The sequence below is a fragment of the Monodelphis domestica genome, chromosome 1 (genome assembly GCF_027887165.1).
Source record: "Monodelphis domestica isolate mMonDom1 chromosome 1, mMonDom1.pri, whole genome shotgun sequence".
Classification (NCBI taxonomy): Eukaryota; Metazoa; Chordata; class Mammalia; order Didelphimorphia; family Didelphidae; genus Monodelphis; species Monodelphis domestica.
Genome location: NC_077227.1, coordinates 645,528,841 through 645,541,970, shown reverse-complemented (window position 1 = coordinate 645,541,970; position 13,130 = coordinate 645,528,841).

Here is a 13,130-nt window from a genome sequence, read left to right as displayed (position 1 = left end):
CAGAGCCAAAAGTTTCCCTATAAGGAATTACACCTTGGAAATTAGGGAAGTGCTGCAAATTAATACTTGATTTATTGTTCTATTGACTGCCTAGACTTAAGAAACTAATAGAGATATTAATAACATAGATTAAACTGAAAATATGCTGTGCATACATGTTTTGTTTTGTTTTATCAGAACTAATTGTTAAACATTTACCAAAACTCCACTGGTAAGTGGAATTTTAGCAATATTTTAGCAATTATGCTACCAATGCAACATGCCTTTAACCTAGATACTACACAGTGTTGAAAATAAATTTCTATTAGAATTGGACAATTACATCAACACCATGAATATATCTTCCTGCGTTTTATAAATCTTACTGTTTAGCAGCTAGATGCACTAATAATTAATATTATTTTGCTTTGATACTGATATTTAATTTACTTGAAAAATATATTACTTTCAGTGGGAAAAGATCACTTTTTAAAACAAGACCTACTGTGTTCCAGGTAGGCACTGTACTAAGCAATAGGGCAGATTCTAGGACAAGCAATGAGGAGAAACAAAGATGGGAGGAGGAAAGAAACAATGAAAAAATAAAGGAAAGGAAGAAACAAAGAAAAGAAAACTGAAAGAACTCCTACTCTTAAGGAATTTATTTTCATTCTATCATTGTTCAGGTGCCTGTCCAACTCTTTACCATGAAGTGAAAAAAATTAAAATATTGCTGTTGTTGCTTCCACTTTTCTTTTCTAGGATTTCAGTTCTGTAGAAATTTGTATTTTTAATGGATAAATTTCACTTCAAAAATTGCAGAACTTAGGTGAAGAAATATGTAGTTTAAGATTGCTAACTAGAAGGTATTTGGACTTTTTTTGCTGGAAACATTTAAAAATCAGGTCCTCTTGAAACTCCATCCCCTTGTGGGTGTGAATTGACCAGAATTCCAAGGATAAAAGCACTTTTGAGGATAGTCTTGCTTCTAATCTCAGCTGGCTTCTTATAGAGCCCTTGGGTTGGATTTGGCTCTGAATTTGGTACAGTGGTTTACCTGCAACTTACCTCAACCCTCAGATTCAAAACCTAATATTGATTTACATTTTGGAGGAAAATCAATATTTGCTTAAACAAATGCATTTGGAAGGATTTCGGAAGTCATCAGGTCTAATGTTGAGTAGTTTGTGTCTGTGGATAGATCTCAAAGAAGACCAAAAATATAAGTAAATATATAAACACTCACAAAATATCTATATTAAATTTAGTGAAAATGATATTAACCACCTAATTACATTTCATTCAGTAATAAGATTAGTTTTATATTTTGGTTCTCATTTTTTCCCTTTCTCTTTGTCTCCTTGATATCAATTAACCAGAACTTATTTTCTTTTACTTAATTTTCTTGGTGTTATCATTCTTGACCTAAATAAATGAACCTCATCCCCTGGATTGTCCTTTAGGAGAGACTTAAAGACATACACTAAAATAAGATCTCCATTATAAGACATTTTGGAAGAGATGGGTAGTATATAATTTATGATTAGGATAATGTATGTATGTGGCATAGAGCAATGGTATCAAACTCAAACAGATAGAGGGAGGGGGCAGCTAGGTGGCTCAGTGGATTCAGAGCCAACCCTAGAGATAGGGAATGCTAGATTCAAAACTGACCTCAGACACTTCCTAGTTGTATGACTCTGGGCAAGTCACTAACCTCCATTGCCTAAACTTTATCACTCTTCTGCTTTGGAGCAAATGTACAGTATTGATTCTAAGATGGAAGGCAAGGGTTTTGTTTTCCTTTTACTAGAAATAGGGGACTGTTAATTATCACATAGGGATCCCTGCCATTTTGGTACTGACAATTTTTTTGATGTAATGTTAGCTGTATTTTACTGTTATTTTATTGATTTTCCTAAATATTTCCCAGTTATGTTTTAATTTGTGATTCAGGCACATCCTGGCTTGTTGAGGGCTATGTGTTTGACACTTCTGGTTCAGAGAATAAACTGTTAGACTTAGAATCAGAAACACTAGATTTTGAATCATGGACTCAGGCATTTGTTCTTTATGTGACCCTTTCCAAGTAATTTAACCTATCTCAGGCTCAGTTTCTTCATATATAAAATGGGGGAGAATAAATAAATAATACTTAACAATGTTTGTGAGAATCTAATGATATAATAGAAAGTGCTTTGTTTATTTTAAAGTGCTACGTAAATGCTCATTATTTTTATTATGATTATAATCTTACATGTCATGGAGTTTGGCTTATGCAATAACTATTAGAATAGGGTACTTTTATTTTATTTTTTAAAAAAACATTACTTTCCATCTTGAAGTCAATACAATAGAAAGGGCTAGCCAGTGGAGATTAAGTGACTTTTCCAGGGTCACATAGCTAAGAAGTGTGAATCCATTACCTCCTGTTTTTCTGCCTGGCTCTCAATCCTCTGAAGGATTGAAGGAGCTTCTAAATGAAGCTCCTTCACATTTCAGGTTAGACCTAAACTTAATCCCTGACGTAGCACTTATGACATGAAGGTATATGAAATCATTACACATCTCCACGTATTACCTTCACATAGAAGGTCAAGAACTGTCTTTGTTACCTCTGCCTGGTTAAATTTTGGATTCCCAACTCCTTATCTTCATAAGTGAAGATAAATCTGTTTGAATTTCATACATGAGATACAAATGTTGAGTTCATTTTCCAACATGTAACATTTTAGTTGCTTAACTGCCTGTCATTTGGAAAAGATCACATGATGATTTTTATCGGTATGAATGATTAAATAATACTTTACCATTTTAAGACCAAGGCCATTGGGAAATGGAATAATTGTCTAAAAATGCAAAATCATCATTATTCATTATGGTAGACTTTCAAGCATAAGGGCATTTCAAATGGATTCTCTCAGAGTGAGAATACATCTCATTTATAATGCAGCCTATTTCACTTCATCATATTTATCTTGGGTTGGATGCTATTTCTATATGCTCCTTAGGGAACCCACAAAACTGGCATGTCTTACATTAAACACAGTGAAGCCCATATGAAGAGAAATGTTGAAAAATCATGAGCTACTTACAGAAGCAGTTGCTGAAATGGTTTCTAATTACATTTGTACACTTGGATTAAACGACTATGCTAATACTTTTGATACAGTCACTGAGAATCTGTATCCAGATTGAAGCAGAGAGAATTGGTAAAACACTGCAAGATCCCACCAGAGATTTTGAGCATTACTCTTTCCAGTTGGCCTAAAAGTATGTCTTCATCATGCTGTGCAGTATCTAGACTAATCAGGCAGTGCACTGATGTCATCCCTGACATCAAGACATAGATTCACATTTTGATAGAATTAGAAAAGGACTTGGGAAATTTTTGCTTCATCAAGCCTAAATTTGTTCCCTTGTAAATTCCACACTTTGTTCCTCTTTCTTCCCTTCTGGGGCCTAACAGAAAAAAAATTCTAATTAATCCTTTTACATGATAGCTTTTCAAATAATTGATTAAAGCAATCAGTCCACAAGCATTTAATAAGTCCCTCCCATGTGCCATCATCCATTCATGAAAATAATTTTTGAGCCCAATTGTAGCACTTCACATTTATTCCTAAATAAATACCATCTTAACAATTTCAGCCTTCCAGATGTTTCATTTATATAAAGGTATAAAAGATTAATAACTGTTGACTTCCGGTTAAGATGGCGGCTTAGAGAAAGCTGAAGTTCAGATCTCCGGAAAACCCTTCCCGACCGATCTCAAACTAGAAGCTCCTAAGGCGCCAAAATTCAAAACGATCAACAGCACAGACCCTGGGAACCCTCCTCCTGGACCTGGACCCGGTTCAAAAGGTACGGCTCCCCTTAAAAGCCAGAACCCGAGATCCCTCGGACCTCAGGGGCAGGAGCGCAGAGTCCAAGGCTCCCGGAAGCTGCAGCCGCGCCGGGCTCAGAGAGCAGGGTCTGAGGAACAACAACCCTCAGGGTCTTCTACCCAAGTCCCAGTCCGGGTGAAAGTTACTGCCTGGGGCTTCCGCTGCAGAGAGCCGGTCTGTCAAAGAGCCGGTCGGTCCGGGTGAAAGTTACTGCCTGGGGCCTCCGCTGCAGAGAGCTGGTCAAAACAACAGCAACCCTCAGGGCGGGCAAGACAGCCTCACGGGCTGGATCCTGCTATCCAAGTCTCAGTGAAAGTCTGTGCTCTCAGAGCTTGGGGAAGCGGCAGCCCATCCCCCCGCAGGCCGACGAAACAGCCTCACGGCCAGGGATTCTGAAGGCAACTTCCGGAAATCGAGCCAGGGGGAGAGTGTGGCCTCGTGGTCCGACCCTTCCATTCCAGTTCCAGTGAGGCATATTCAGTTTAACCCAGGGAACGCTCATAGAACCAACATCTGCCCAGGACTAAAGCCTCTGATCACCAGACAAAGACAAGAAAAGCCAATCCTCCACGTTCAGAGATGACAAATTCCACAGAAGCACAGAAGCCCCAAAATACCAAGAAAAATAAGAAGAAAGGGGCGACTCTGGACACATTCTATGGAGCCAAAATACAAAATACAGAGCAGATAGAAGAAGATATACAAGAAAATTCTCCAAAATCTTCCAAAGGAAATAGAAACTCTCCACAAACCCATGAAGAATTTGAATCAGAAAGGACCAAAAAGATGGAAGCCCTCTGGGAGGAAAAGTGGGAAATGATGCAAAAGAAATTCACGCATCTACAAAACCAGTTTGACCAAACTGTAAAAGAAAACCAGGCTTTAAAGCAAGAACTAATAAAGCAAAGCCAAAACACCAAGAAATTAGAAGAGAACATAAAATATCTCACCGACAAGGTGATAGATCTGGAAAACAGGGGGAGAAGAGAAAATTTAAGAATAATTGGACTCCCAGAAAAGCCAGAAATAAACACCAAACTGGACATGGTGATACAAGATATAATCAAAGAAAATTGCCCAGAGATTCTAGAACAAGGGGGCAATACATCCACTGACAGAGCTCACAGAACACCTTCTACACTAAACCCCCAAAAGACAACTCCCAGGAATGTAATTGCCAAATTCCAAAGCTATCAAACAAAAGAAAAAATCCTACAGGAAGCCAGAAAAAGACAATTTAGATATAAAGGAATGCCAATCAGGGTCACACAAGACCTTGCAAGTTCTACGCTGAATGATCGTAAGGCATGGAACATGATCTTCAGAAAGGCAAGAGAGCTGGGTCTCCAACCAAGAATCAGCTACCCAGCAAAACTGACTATATACTTCCAAGGGAAAGTATGGGCATTCAACAAAATAGAAGACTTCCAACTTTTTGCAAAGAAAAGACCAGAGCTCTGTGGAAAGTTTGATACCGAAAATCAAAGAGCAAGGAATACCTGAAAAGGTAAATATTAAGGAAAGGGGAAAAATGTTATCTTCTTTTACTCAAACTCTCTTCTATAAGGACTACATTTATATCAACCTATGTATACTAATATGTGGGGAAAATGTAATGTATAAATAGGGGGTAAAGAAAGACCAAATAGAATAATGGTTCTCACACAAAGATTCACAGGGGAAGGGGAGGGGAAGAAAACTCCTATAAGAAGGAGAGGAAGAGAGGGGGGGGGGGGGGTTTACTTAAACCTCAATCTCAGGGAAATCAACTCTGAGAGGGAAAAACATCCAGATCCATTGGGATCTTGAATTCTATCTTACCCAACAAGGGTAAGGAGAAGGGAAAACCAAGGGGGGGAGGGGGAGAGGGAGAACAAAAAGGGAGGGAAAGAGAGGGGGGAGGGGGAGGGAACAAAAAGGGAGGGACTAAAAAGGGAAACATCAAGGGAGGGGACAAGGGGGACTGATTCAAAGTAAATCACTGGACTAAAAGGTAGAGCCGAAGAAGAAAAGGTTAGAATTAGGGAAGGCAATCAAAATGCCAGGGAGTCCACAAATGACAATCATAACTTTGAACGTGAATGGGATGAACTCACCCATAAAACGTAGACGAATAGCTGAATGGATTAGAATCCAAAACCCTACCATATGTTGTCTTCAAGAAACACACATGAGGAGGGTTGACACCCACAAGGTCAGAATTAAAGGATGGAGTAAGACCTTCTGGGCCTCAACTGATAGAAAGAAGGCAGGAGTGGTAATCATGATATCTGATAAAGCCAATGCAAAAATAGACCTGATCAAAAGGGATAGGGAAGGTAATTATATTTTGTTAAAAGGGACTCTAGACAATGAGGAAATATCATTAATCAACATGTATGCACCAAATAATATAGCACCCAAATTTCTAATGGAGAAACTAGGAGAATTGAAGGAAGAAATAGACAATAAAACCATACTAGTGGGAGACTTAAACCAACCATTATCAAATTTAGATAAATCAAATCAAAAAATAAATAAGAAAGAGGTAAAAGAAGTGAATGAAATCTTAGAAAAATTAGAATTAATAGACATATGGAGAAAAATAAATAGGGATAAAAAGGAATACACCTTCTTCTCAGCACCACATGGCACATTCACAAAAATTGACCATACATTAGGTCACAGAAACATAGCACACAAATGCAAAAAAGCAGAAATAATGAATGCAGCCTTCTCAGATCACAAGGCAATAAAAATAATGATTAGTAATGGTACATGGAAAACCAAATCTAAAACCAATTGGAAATTAAACAATATGATACTCCAAAACCGTTTAGCTAAAGAAGAAATCATAGAAACAATTAATAATTTCATCAAGGAAAATGACAATGGCGAAACATCCTTTCAAACCTTTTGGGATGCAGCCAAAGCGGTAATCAGAGGCAAATTCATATCCCTGAAAGCTCATATTAACAAACAAGGGAGAGCAGAGATCAATCAATTGGAAATGCAATTGAAAAAACTCGAAAGCGATCAAATTAAAAACCCCCAGCAGAAAACCAAATTAGAAATCCTAAAAATTAAGGGAGAAATTAATAAAATCGAAAGTGATAGAACTATTGATTTAATAAATAAGACAAGAAGCTGGTACTTTGAAAAAACAAACAAAATAGACAAAGTACTGGTCAATCTAATTAAAAAAAGGAAGGAAGAAAAGCAAATTCACAGCATTAAAGATGAAAAGGGGGACAGCACCTCCAATGAGGAGGAAATTAAGGCAATCATTAGAAATTACTTTGCCCAATTATATGGCAATAAATACACCAATTTAGGAGAAATGGATGAATATATACAAAAATACAAACTGCCTAGACTAACAGAAGAGGAAATAGAATTCTTAAATAATCCCATATCAGAAATTGAAATCCATCAAGCCATCAAAGAACTTCCTAAGAAAAAATCCCCAGGGCCTGATGGATTCACCTGTGAATTCTATCAAACATTCAGAGAACAGTTAACCCCAATACTATACAAACTATTTGACATAATAAGCAAAGAGGGAGTTCTACCAAACTCCTTTTACGACACAAACATGGTACTGATTCCAAAACCAGGCAGGTCAAAAACAGAGAAAGAAAACTATAGACCAATCTCCCTAATGAATATAGATGCAAAAATTTTAAATAGGATACTAGCAAAAAGACTCCAGCAAGTGATCAGAAGGATCATTCACCATGATCAAGTAGGATTCATACCAGGGATGCAGGGCTGGTTCAACATTAGGAAAACCATCCACATAATTGACCACATCAACAAGCAAACTAGCAAGAACCACATGATTATCTCAATAGATGCAGAAAAAGCCTTTGATAAAATACAACACCCATTCCTATTAAAAACACTAGAAAGCATAGGAATAGAAGGGTCATTCCTAAAAATAATAAACAGTATATATCTAAAACCAACAGCTAATATCATCTGCAATGGGGATAAACTAGATGCATTCCCAATAAGATCAGGAGTGAAACAAGGATGCCCATTATCACCTCTACTATTTGACATTGTACTAGAAACACTAGCAGTAGCAATTAGAGAAGATAAAGAAATTGAAGGCATCAGAATAGGCAAGGAGGAGACCAAGTTATCACTCTTTGCGGATGACATGATGGTCTACTTAAAGAATCCTAGAGATTCAACCAAAAAGCTAATTGAAATAATCAACAACTTTAGCAAAGTTGCAGGATACAAAATAAACCCACATAAATCATCAGCTTTTCTATATATCTCCAACACAGCTCAGCAGCAAGAACTAGAAAGAGAAATCCCATTCAAAATCACCTTAGACAAAATAAAATACCTAGGAATCTATCTCCAAAGACAAACACAGGAACTATATGAACACAACTACAAAACACTCGCCACACAACTAAAACTAGACTTGAACAATTGGAAAAACATTAACTGCTCATGGATAGGACGAGCCAATATAATAAAAATGACCATCCTACCCAAACTTATTTATCTATTTAGTGCCATACCCATTGAACTACCAAAATACTTCTTCACTGATTTAGAAAAAACCATAACAAAGTTCATTTGGAAGAACAAAAGATCAAGGATATCCAGGGAAATCATGAAAAAAAACACATATGATGGGGGCCTTGCAGTCCCAGACCTCAAACTATATTACAAAGCAGCAGTCATCAAAACAATTTGGTACTGGCTAAGAAACAGAAAGGAAGATCAGTGGAATAGACTGGGGGAAAACGACCTCAGCAAGACAGTATACGATAAACCCAAAGATCCCAGCTTTTGGGACAAAAATCCACTCTTCGATAAAAACTGCTGGGAAAATTGGAAGACAGTGTGGGAGAGACTAGGAATAGATCAACACCTCACACCCTACACCAAGATAAATTCAAAATGGGTGAGTGACTTAAACATAAAGAAGGAAACCATAAGTAAATTGGGTAAACACAGAATAGTATACATGTCAGACCTTTGGGAGGGGAAAGGCTTTAAAACCAAGCAAGATATAGAAAGAATCACAAAATGTAAAATAAATAATTTTGACTACATCAAACTAAAAAGCTTTTGTACAAACAAAACCAATATAACTAAAATCAGAAGGGAAACAACAAATTGGGAAAAAATCTTCATAGAAACCTCTGACAAAGGTTTAATTACTCATATTTATAATGAGCTAAATCAATTGTACAAAAAAATCAAGCCATTCTCCAATTGATAAATGGGCAAGGGAAATGGATAGGCAGTTCTCAGATAAAGAAATCAAAACTATTAACAAGCACATGAAGAAGTGTTCTACATCTCTTATAATCAGAGAGATGCAAATCAAAACAACTCTGAGGTATCACCTCACACCTAGCAGATTGGCTAACATAACAGCAAAGGAAAGTAATGAATGCTGGAGGGGATGTGGCAAAGTAGGGACATTAATTCATTGCTGGTGGAGTTGTGAACTGATCCAACCATTCTGGAGGGCAATTTGGAACTATGCCCAAAGGGCGACAAAAGAATATCTACCCTTTGACCCAGCCATAGCACTGCTGGGTCTGTACCCCAAAGAGATAATGGACACAAAGACTTGTACAAAAATATTCATAGCTGCGCTCTTTGTTGTGGCCCAAAACTGGAAAACGAGGGGATGCCCATCAATTGGGGAATGGCTGAACAAACTGTGGTATATGTTGGTGATAGAATACTATTGTGCTCAAAGGAATAATAAAGTGGAGAAGTTCCATGGAGACTGGAACAACCTCCAGGAAGTGATGCAGAGCGAGAGGAGCAGAACCAGGAGAACATTGTACACAGAGACTAATACACTGTGGTATAATCGAACGTAATGGACTTCTCCATTAGGGGCGGTGTAATGTCCCTGAACAACTTTCAGGGATCCAGGAGAAAAAAAAAACACCATTCATAAGCAAAGGATAAACTATGGGAGTGGAAACACCGAGAAAAAGCAACTGCCTGAATACAGAGGTTGAGGGGACATGACAGAGGATAGACTTTAAATGAACACTCTAATGCAAATACTATCAACAAAGCAATGGGTTCAAATCAAGAAAACATCTAATGCCCAGTGGACTTACGCGTCGGCTATGGGGGGTGGGGGGAGGAAAAGAAAATGATCTATGTCTTTAACGAATAATGCTTGGAAATGATCAAATAAAATATATTAAAAAAAAAAAGATTAATAACTGTTGTCCTCCCTAGATTTGTTTATATTTTAACTGAAAATATAATATTCTGATGGTAGAAGTTGTGAAGATGGGATTAACTCACTCCTGCTCATTTTCAGATTTAATCACCAGAAGAGTATACACCCCACTTTACACTTGAGTGGGGGGAGGTCTATAACCCACATGATTAATCAGAAACAACTGACTGCCCCCTGGGAAGTCCTAAGAAAATTGTAAGACTTCAATTGGTCCATGTAAAGTGGAGGAAAGCACAGGAAGTGACACAAAAGAGAGTCTTTAAAAGCAATTGTAATTTCCTGTGAGAGGGAGTTCTTCAGAGTTTGGAGTTGGTCTTCCAGTTTGAGTTCAAGTTGGAGGCTGGTGAACGATTTGCTTCATGTACCTGACACCCTAACAGTGAAGCAGCTCTTGGAACTTCCTTTAGGACTACCACATGGGTGAGTGAAAAGGCTTACTCATTCCCTGGTTTTCTAGAGGGACTAGTCTCTGGAGAGGCCCCCATCTTGGAAGAGGCTTCATGGCTGGAGCCCTTGCTTTATTCATCACTGGCTGAAGGCTAAGGGCCCTCTGGCTGAAGACTAATTAGCCCGTCCTGGGTTGAGCCAAGGGCTGGAGCAAAATACTTAGTGTCTTAGTTAAGTTAGTTACCTTATTTAACTGTTAGATATCTTACTCATTTCCCTAACTTTCACTCTCCTTTTGTAAATAAACTACCATAATAAGTCATTCTGACAAGTAATTGGCAACCACATTTCTCATAAATTTAGTCTAACCTTTAATTTTTAACCCTTACAAAGTTTAGAAATCATCTAGTAGATATGGGGAGATTTTGAGGGAGCATTGTAGTGCACCCCAAATCACACTGATTAGTCTCCATCTAGGTAAGGCTAGTGCTATATATATATGAAGTCTACATGTATAGTTTGTATATGACCAGATAACCTTGGAGAAAAATTCAAGAAGTTAATAAGCAGCTTGTGTTATGAGTCTTTATTTGATAAGAAATCTGTCCATAGGTTCTTAACATAATTGATGCATTGAACCATTTATATTACAACATTTACATAAATGATAAACATATCCATTTTTGCACTATACTTTGTTAGACTAGCTTCTCACCACCAACTGAATATTAAAACCTACTTGAAGATTATTCAGTAATAAATAATTTATGCAATTCTTATTCTGTTCCTAGGTTTGTATTTTATTTTTTACAAAGTGAATGTTTGATTGAATTTATATAGAGGACTCATGGATGATAAACTATAACTTGCAAAATTATTATTCGGGTGCTCTGGGATAGGGACTTTGCAAACTTTGAAGATCCTGTTTCAGAGCTCTCATCTAGAGCTAGAAGTCATTGAATCTAACCCCTTCGTTTTATAGATGAGAAATTGAGACCAGAAAAGGTGACAAATGACTTGCACATTGAACTGAACTGCCCGGGGTCAAGCAGATAATAATAATAATAATAATAATAATAATAATAATAATAATAATAATAATAATAGCTGACATTTATATTTTACATGCTATGTACAAGGTATTATGCTAATCACTTTGAAAATATAATCTCATTTGATTAAGTGATTGAGGCAGTATTTGAACCCAGATCTTTCCTACTTGAAGTTCAACTCTTTATCCACTCTTCTATGCTATGTCTCTGGACATACTTTAACTCATGAGACTTAGTAATTGCCTGAGAAAGATATAGGTGAAAGGCTAAGAAAAGCCCAGTATTTGACAGCCTGTTCTTTCCTCAACCCCATTGGACCTCTATTTACTTCCTCCTAAGTCTTCACAGCAAGCTCTTAGATGAGAGCTCTGAAACAGGATCTTTAAAGTTTGCAAAGTCCCTATCCCAGAGCACCCGAGCAATGATTTTGCAAGTTATAGTTTAGGAAGCTGCCTAGGACACTGAAATATTAAATTATTTGACTCAGACAAACCAGTAGTAGCAGTAGCAAGATTTCATATAGGGGCATCCTGACTCAGAGGCTAACGCTTAATGCTCCAAGTATATCACGTTGCCCTTATTTGCATTAAGCTTAGCAGCTGAAATAAAACTGTATTCAGCAGCAAGCCATCTCATTTTTTTTATCTGAAATGCCTACCTAAAATATACATACTGATGAACTAATTTTGTAGCCAATCCATTCAGATGTCATAATCTAGTGAATATATAAAAACTTTGCTATAGATATTTTGGTAAAAGAAAAATAATGGGAAATATAATTGTTTCAACTTAGAAATAAAGGGTAGAAGTTTCAAGAGGCAAATTTTTGCTTGAAATTGAAGATTGATATTGATCTATATTCACAGGTACAATATGCATATATGCATAAATAGATGTATCTGTAGACACATATTGGTATGCAGGCATGCATTTATATATATATATATATATATATATTTAGAGAGAGAGAGAGAGAGAGAGAGAGAGAGGGAGGGAGAAAGAGAGAGAGAGAGAGAGAGAGAGAGAGAGAGAGAGAGAGAGAGAGAGAGAGAGAAGAGGAAAGAAGATAAAAGAGCAGAAATGAATAATTAAATTGTCAATTGTAAATTATGTGTTCAGTTGTTTTCAGTCATATAACACTCTTTATGAGCCAATTGGTCACTTTCTTGGCAAAGACATGAGAGTAGTTTGCCATTTCCTTCTTTAGCTCATTTTACATCTAAGGAAACTGAGACAAATAGAGTTAAGTAACTTGCCCAGGATCACAGAACTAATAAGTGTCTGAGGACAGATTTGAACTAAGAAAGATATCTTCCTAACTTCATGCCTGGCTTTATCTCCACTTTGCCATCTTGCTGCCCTTAAATTCTAAATAATAACCTTAATTATTAGAATTTGGTTCTTTTTTACTTATTTCCTGCTTTACATCTCTTAGAGGAAGGGCAGTAGTAAAATATAGCCCTACCTAAAACAAAATTCTTGAAATTTAACTGTAGTCAAAGTCAAATATATGTAGTTATAAATATATAGTTTAAAGTCATATTTACATAACAATTAATGCTAATGAAAAATGGTATAAACCATTTCAGGAAATAGTGCATT